Source organism: Ochotona princeps, chromosome 7 (genome assembly GCF_030435755.1).
Source record: "Ochotona princeps isolate mOchPri1 chromosome 7, mOchPri1.hap1, whole genome shotgun sequence".
NCBI lineage: Eukaryota > Metazoa > Chordata > Mammalia > Lagomorpha > Ochotonidae > Ochotona > Ochotona princeps.
The window spans coordinates 43,666,913-43,675,812 of record NC_080838.1 but is presented as its reverse complement, the minus strand read 5'-3'; positions in this window follow the sequence as shown (position 1 = coordinate 43,675,812).

Sequence of the window (8,900 nt, the reverse complement as noted above, 5' to 3'; positions counted from 1 at the left end):
GGAAATGGGACTGCCGCGATTGGAAATGGCATCCATATGGGATCCTGGTGCATGCAAGGTGAGGACTCCAGCCACTACGCTACCTCGAAGGCCCAATTTCTTACATTTTTTTAAGATTTATTATTTTTTTTTTATTGGAAAGTCAGACTTATAGAGAGTAGGAGAGAGAGAAAGATCTTCCATCCACTGGTTCACTCCCAAGTGACCAGGAGTGAGCCAGGAGTCTCCTCTGGGTCTCTTACATGGGTGCAGGGTCCCAAGGCTTTGAGCCATACTCTCTGCTTTCCCAGGCCACAAGCAGGGAGCTGGATGGGAAACGGGCCCACAAGACACAAACTGGCACCCGTATGCGATTCCAGAGTGTGCAAGGCGAGGAGGTTAGCATTTCTTCCTTGATTAGTTGAGACCAAAAAATAGTATCTTTTACTTTCTTTCTTACATTCACTTCAATTATAGTTCACTATCAATGGAGAAACAGGCAAGATTGCATTATTTTCTCGAAAGGGGTTTGAAAGAAGTTTCATAAAAATTGCTTTTAGTTTTATGTACATTTAAATTTCCCTTTAATATATTAAGCACCCTACGTTAACTTACTAGGGAGGAGACACAGAAAGTGATTATTGGAATTTTAAAGTACTTATATGTATGCTTAGAGGGTTGTTATGACATTATTTAAGCAAAACATGCTAGCAGGCATAGTGATTTGACTTAAGGAACATTAGAAAACACCTCATTTTTCCTGTTTCCCAGAACTATTGCCTTTTAGGAACTTGTTTGCGTATTGTATTAAGAGGCAGAACTACAAAGCCATTTGGCTTCAAGACAATCTTGATGTGGTGACTTACAGACATGTTATCGGAATCTTCCCACACCTCTCACTAAGGAGAGGTTTATTTCCAGTCCCTTAAGTCAAGACTGGCCCTGTCCCAGGCTTTGACAGACAGGCTATAGCAAAAAAAAAAAAGCCTCTTACTTCCAAGGCTGTCCCTTCAGAGATCAATAATGCCGAGTGCAGCTACCCTGAGACCATCACATAAGGAGGATCGCAAGCTGTCCTCACAGTGGGAAAAGTTCCCATGAAGGAGTACAGAAGTGTCACAGCTTCCTGAAACTTGAACTCAGTGCAACCACTGGGTGCAAGTGAATGAATGACGATGACCTATGTCAAGATTAGAAGTACCCTAATAAGCTCTGCCTGCTTTTCTGATCAGTAGGCTCCTGAGAAAAGAATGATTGTTTAAAGGGGAATATTCTGGTGTGATTTGTTATCCATCAATTAAAAAAATAACAGGAAGACTAGAACACCCAGAAACCAGCTACATGACTGTTGCCCACATGGAGTCTCCTGCCGCGACAGTCTTCCCTTCCTGGCCTGTTCATCTGACTCCTGAACCCTCACTGGTAAACGCTCACAGAAATCTCCAGTCAAAACTCACGGGGGCAGTGACGGAGGAGAGGGAGATGAACGGTCTGGCTGTGCTCATTACATCGCTCTTAATGGGCAGAAGCTTTTCCATTGATCTGTTCATCCACATTTGTGATGGAAAGGTCTTAGTTTCTTAGTTGGATAGGGATCAGCATAGGTCAAGGTAGTGTTTGATTCTGCAAGCAAAATGAACACAGCCCTGTGCTGCTCTCATGCGCTCATGTCACTGAGCATGGTTGGTATCTGGCCTGATGGTTCAGAATATGTAGTGACCCAATCCACCATCGTTTTGCTTTAAAAATTGTCCAGAGTTAAAATGTAGGTACTCCTTGCTCACACAGTACTCATTGCTCACATGGAAGTCAAAGGACCTAAAGGAAAGATTAAAAGATAGTGAAATTTCTTGTTTGGGCAAAACAAGTTGGCCTTTGGCCTAAGGGTAGAATGCTAACTCTCTAAATATGTGGAGTGGCCTGAAATACTATACAAAGGCAGGACTTTGAGCATAATATGGCTATTAAGGCCATGTGACAGTAAAGAAGGAAGAGGGTGGAGCAAGAAGATGCACATAGTATGTAAACAGGAGGTGGGTGTCTAGAAAAAAGAGGAAGGAAGAAGAAATTTTGGGAAGTATAGGAACTATAAGGCCCTTGTTTGCTGTATAGTTTGGTAAACTCTAATACTTAAAATCAGTGTTTGTACAACAGGCATAGATGCATGACCAATACTTGAACTTGTCATGGTTTGTGTGCAGAAGCCTTAAGATTTTTTGAACTATCCTTTAATATGAATTGGACTGAAATTTTCTTTATTTTTTTTTTATTGGAAAGTCAGATATACAGAGAGGAGGAGAGACAGAGAGAAAGAGCTTCCATCCATTATTTCACTCCCCATTATTTCACTATTTCACTCGGCCTCAGCGGACAGAGCTGAGCCGACTTGAAGCCAGGAGTTCAGAGCCTCTTCCAAGTCTCCCATGTGGGTGCAGGGTCCCAAGGCTCTGAGCTGTCCTCAACTGCTTTTCCAGGCCACAAGCAGGGAGCTGGATGGGAAGCAGGGCTGCTGGAATTAGAACCGGTGTGAATATGGAATTCCAGCACATTCAAGGCAAGGACCTTAACTGCTAAGCTACAGTGCCAGGCCCTGGCCTGAAATTTTAATCAAAGGCTATAAAATCAGAAAATTCATTTGCAGAAATACTTTATAAAACCATAATCCTAGGTTTTGTCCTGTAGTTTCAAGTCTTTTTCTCAAGTGTTTTTTTTTTTTTCTAGCCTCATCATTTTACTCTTTCCTCACAAATCAGTGCTCCTGACCTGCCTTGCTTGCTTCTGTGTCTCTGTAGGTGGACTTCCTCCATCTAGCCCAGTTCTTTCTGTAGTCTTTCAGATTTCTGGTCCCTGGTTTACATACACCTTCCCCCTAGGTGTGTAGGTCCATGATTAAACCAAGATGATTTTATAAAGACAAGCACTGGGACATGGAGTTGGAGCATGTTATCTGTCTCTCTGCCTCCAGGCTCCCCAACTGTTTGTATCTACCTCACCCTGCAGCCTCACAATGAGGATATGGAGCTTTTTCTGTGAACTCTGAAGGTGTAAGCTCGAATGGACCTTTGTAGCCAATTCCTTTCAGGTGTTTGTAGCAATGAAACATTGACTAACCTACCTTCCCAGCCTGATGCTGCCTTATTTAACCTGGGATCCAGCCAACCATCATCTTTTGTCATGCTTCCTTATACTTTTAGATCTTCCCATATGCAATTCTTTGGCAGGGAACAAAACTTGTTCTCACATCCTATTTGTTTGGTTCATTTTTGTTTGTTTTTCAAAGGTCAGCTCAACAATCACTTCCTCAACAAACTTCTGGTTGACTCAGAGTGAATGTATCTCTCCTTTTATCTTCCCCCACAGCATACAAATTTTTGTAGCTTTTTTCATTAATTATAATTATTTAAGTGAGTCATTGAGTTTAGCTCCAAGGAAAAATATTTCCATAAGTTTTCACTCATTGAATCAATAAATGAAGTGCATGAGCAAAATTAGGAAAGCTGAAGAGTTTGATAATGATTTTGTTAGCCCCCTTGGCCTGTTTCATGTCCAATTTTTCTGAAGCACACTTACTCTTGTACGCAAATGCCAAGTTTTCCTTCTGTTGGTTGTTTATCATTGTTTGGCAGAAAATAGTGGTATGACGATGAGGGATATTGGGAGCAAATCTTTTCAGTTAGGCATTTCTGAAGGTTATGTTGTGATAGTAATGGTGATGATGTCAAAGACAACTCTTCTCCTAATGCCTAGAACAAGGATTAGGGCAGATTGAGGCTGGGTGTGTGGAACCTAATCTAGACTGCCTTCATAATGGTCAGAATCCCAACACTTGGCCATCATCTAGCTTCCCAGGGTCACATTAACAGAAAGCTTGCACTGAAAGCAGGGCTAGGACTCAAAAACCTAAGAACTCAGCTGAGATGCAGACATCCCAACCGGAGTCCTAAGCACCACACCAGATGTCCAACTCAAGTTGAGTCATGTTACTCAGTAGAAAGTATTCCCCCTACGAAATGAAAAATAAGAAATAGCAATTTAGCAATCATTTACTAACTTTATAGATATTTATACTTTCTGAAACTTTCCTTATCTATAAACTACTGTATCTTGCAGAATGTTCATAAGAATATGAAGGTAATGTAGGCTTTGTGCCTAAGACACAACAGGAAAGCAATAATTTTTGAAGATTTACTTATTTTATTACAAAGTCAGATATACACAGTGGAGGACAGACAGAGAAGAAGATCTTCCGTCTATTAATTCATTCCCTAAGTGGCCACAACAGCCAGAGCTGAGCCGATCTGAAGCCAGGAACTTGGAGCCTCTTCTGGGTCTCCCACGCAGGTGCAGGGTCCCAAAGCCTTGGGCCGTCCTCAACTGCCTTCCCAGGCCACAAGCAGGGAGCTGGATGGGAAGCAGGACCACTAGGATTAGAACCGGCACCATACGGGATCACGGCACATGCAAGGTGAGGACTCTAGCCACTGAGCTACCATGCCGGGCCCAAAAGTGATAATTTATAAAGATTTGTTTATATATTTAAAAGTGTTAGAGATCTGTTGGTTCACTCCCAATGGCCAGGCCAATGCCGAGAGCTAGGAACTCCTGTCAGGTCTCCCAGGTGGGTGGCAGAGACCAAAACACTTAGGCCATATTCTGCTGCTTTTTCCAGGCCAGTATTGGGAAGCTGGATCAGAAATACTATGACTGGTACAGAAATCAGTGCCTATATCAGATTCTAGCATTGACAGTCACAATTCTGGCCCATTTGTGATTATTTTTGGATCACAAGAATGCCACTATAGGATTGCCACGGTATCTTGAAGCTGGAGTGTGGAATATGAGACTAAGCCTCAGTCTGCAATGTCAGCAATCCACATGGGTGTTCATCTCCCAGCTATGCTGCTTCCAATTCCACTTCCTGTTTTATCTTGGAGAGTAGCGGACTCTGGCACAAGTGCTTGAGCCCCTGTACCCATGTGGGAGACCCAGGAGAAGCTTCTGTCTCCTGGCTTGCGGCCATCCAGGGAGTGAACCGACAGATGGAAGATCTCTTACTTGTTTCTCTCTATCTTAACTCTGCCTTTCCAACAACAACAACAACAAAATGCATCTTAAGAAAGAATGAATGATAATAGCTTGAGTGTGTCCCCTAGCTGAGGATTCATGTGTTTGAAACCTTAGTTGTCAAGGTAGCAATGCTAAGAGGTAGAATACCTCAGAAGGAATTAGTGTAGGGCTCTCAGAATTTGTTCCCCTTAGAGTTGCTGAAGATAGATGGAAATTGATGGTTCCCTACTCACCAACTCTTGGTGTTACCATGTGATCCCTTGTACTCACACTGTGGTGGCTTCTGCTGTGTGATATAACTAAGGGACCCCACACTTTTGCAGAATAGATGTAGGTGCCAGGCTCTTGAACCTCTTAAAGTATAACCTAAATTAACATCCCTTTACAAATTACCAAATTTTTTGGTTGCTAGTGGGCCTCAGGACAGGGCGTCTTGCTCAGATCCCGGCTCCAGCCACCACGTGCACATGGTGAGCTGTCCCCGTGCCTGCCTGGGCTCCTGGGACTGCTCCCTTCGGGTTAAGTCTCCTGAGCTGGGTTGGGCGGGCCAGGGGTCCTGGGCCCACCCACTGCTCTCATTGAGTGGCAGACGGGATTGGGGAGGGATGCAACCTTGGGCCTGGGGGTTTAAACTTCCAGCAGCCGCTCAGTTGCTGTGGGCCTTAGGACCGGACATCTTATCAGATCCCGGCTCCAGCCACCATGTGTACATGGTGAGCTGTCCCTGGGCGGCCAGCGTGCCATTTGGCGCCAGACCCTGCCTGCTGGCTGCCTCTGGGGTTTTGGTTCTTTGAATCGCTGCTTAGGTACCTCCAGGTTGAACCCACAGTGCTTTTGGTATGTGAATCAATCCTAAAGATTCCCAATTACAGTAACTCTTCCTCTGAAGAACTTGTAATTACTTAACAATGCTGAGCATGAACACCAATTCTTGTAAAAGCTAAGGCTCGGGGCTTGTCTAGCAGGATGTCCTATTACCTGACATGATGATGGATCAGCAGAGAGGTCACAGTAGGCAAGGCCATGATATTAACCAGTACTTGAGAACCATATCTGGGGGTAGATTCTGTGGGAGATGTGTGGGTCACACCCCGTGGAAATTCTAACCCCACTGGTTAGCTTAAGAGTTGGGGTGGTGATGGACTAAGCTAGGTGTGACCAAGGAGCTTACTTACCATCAATCACAGGTAAAGGAACCCACAACAGTCTGGACTGGTCAAGGCAGCAGCACCCTAATGTGCATCCTGAATAGGGTGTGGGGTGAGCCGGGCCGGGCTGCAACATTCACCAGCTCATACACGGCCAAATGGAAGGCCAGACTGCATTGGGCACTGGCCTAAAACCCAAGGGCATGTATGGGAACTGGGTCTGGGAGTGGATCAGTGGAGGAACTTGGGAAACTCCCCTAGAGAGTCATAGCTCCCGCTGGTGAACATATGGTCCAGACCTAGGGGCCGGACAAGCTGGGCAAAGTAGCTCGAATGGCTGGCCAATGTGTGAATTGGTAATGGAACGGGATGTACTGGGCAGGACTGAGCACACCTTAGCCTACAAGCGAAACTAGAAACCAGGATGGAGCACAGGTCATGCTGAGTGAGGCTCTTGCAGCTACTGGTCTGTGTGAGTCAGGGATGCTAAGCCACAGTGTCTAAGGGAGAGGTTGGGACAGGTGAGGGGCTGAGCTAAGCTGAGTCAGAGCAACACTGGCATGCACGTGATCTATGGCTGGAAACAGGCTCAGTTGGGGAGCTAAGGGGACACCCTAACTGGGTTGAGGTTCCCACCAAGGGGCACGTGGGCTGGAATGGGGGCTGCATTCTGATCAGGAAACAGTTGTAGTCTCCCATGGCACTAGTGTGCACTGGGACTGGATGCACCAAGCCGGGCCAGATCCCAACACCATCTGGTATCCTGGAGGACCAGGGTAGATGTGGTATGGACTAGGCTAGGTTTCAACCCCTACTGAGCCATGTGTGAGCCGTATGTGTGTATGGACGAGCCGTGGCTGGGCTGAAACATCCAACAGCAAGAACCAGAATGGGTTGAAGGCCAGTCAGGAAAAGTCACTGTTCCTACTACAACAGGAGGTGAGCTGAGTAGGGCTGGCTCATGGACCCCCTGGTATGCGCAAAATCTGGCATTGGGAGGAGTTCTGATGGAGGAGCCTGGGCAACTCCTCTGGCAGGACACAGACCTGGCAGGCAAGCACAAGAAGCATGATAGGAAACAGCCCAGAACAGGCCATGGAAAGTTTCCCACTGGCATACATTTGGCATGGGTCGGGGGCAGACCAGGCTGAATCAGTTCACGTCATCCACTGGCAAATCCGAGCACCAGAACAGAGTGTGGGTTGGCCAGTTCAGTCGCAACAAAAACCAGTGCACAATATGGAATGCCAAGGTGAGGTTGCCTGTACTGGATGTGACCGCAGCGCCCATCCAGCAGGGAGGGGGCAGAGCAGGGGGAATAAAGAGGGGTCCCCTTGCTGAACAGCTACTCCCACTGGAGAGCGTGGGCTGGGATGGGGGCAGACCAGACTAAGCAGGGCTACAACACCTGTGTACCTCATGTGGACTAGATCAGGGAAAAGCCAGGCTGGGCGGATTATTCCTACTGGTGCAAACACAATTAGAGTGGGTGAGGGTTGTTTGGGCTTAGCCACAGCAACAGCTGGCAGAAGCTGGCACTGGGGGCTAATTCTGTCAAGTTTAACCTGGAGAGTGCATAACCTGGGAGTGAGAGAGATCTGGGAGGGAAATAGTGGGTTCCCCCCTCTTGGGCTACCACTCCAATGGGAGGGCACAAAAATTAGGACAAGGGCTGGAGTGGCTAGACAGAGAGGCACTCAGCAACATCCGTGACGGCTGGATAGTTGAGCTGGTTAGATGGAACTAAGCTTCAATACCCATTGACATGTAAGAGAGCCAAATGGGATGTGGGACAGACTGGACTACTGCTACACATACTGACAAACCAGGGCAGGGCGGGCTGCAGCTCCCACTGGTTTATGCAAGAGCCGAGTATGTGCTGGGCAGAACCAGGCTGGACTGCAACACCCATTGGTTCCAGTAGAAGTCGGGGCTGGAAACAGAACCAACCCAGCAATTGCAACCACCAGCTGATTGTGGCAATGGACTGTGCCAGACCCTGTACTTGCTAGTACATACAAGAATCTGGTCTGGGAACACCTCAAAGCTTCTTTGGGGATCCCCCCCCAACTGAGCTTCCGGACTCAGAACCCTAACCAAGAAAAGACAGAAGACAGAACAGGTCAATCAACTTCCTCAGCTATATGTTGGCAGTGAAACACTGAGCAAACGGAGACTCCATGATGGACTATGTCAATCAGTGGATTTTTCAACGACCTCATCGTGCTTGGAGTGGCGAGATTGGCAGCAATTCATAACTGGTGAACTATCAAAACCACTTGAGCAAGACCCTTGGAGCATGCCCCACATCCGGGATTTGGGGTGGGTGGGAGTCTGGGTGGGGCTTCTCCCTCAATATCCCCTTTACTTCAGATACATGAAGGAAACAATATGGAAATAATAGTCTTACCCACTTTCCTATAGCCCTTGAACCTTTTTACCCTAATTAACTATGTAAAGATTGTCAAAAATATGATAAAAAAGAAATGCAAAATTTTTATTTAAAAAAAAAAACAGATTACCAAATTTTGGGTGTTGTACTATAACAATGGAAAATGACAACCAGTGTGGCACATCACCATGCTGAAGATGTAAAAGAGCTTGAGTAGGAGCAAAGAGTGCACAATGAAACGAAGGCTTGGCCTATGTCAATATGCTAACTTTGGAGAGGTACAAGGTGAGAATTCCTTTAGTTCTTGGAAGTGA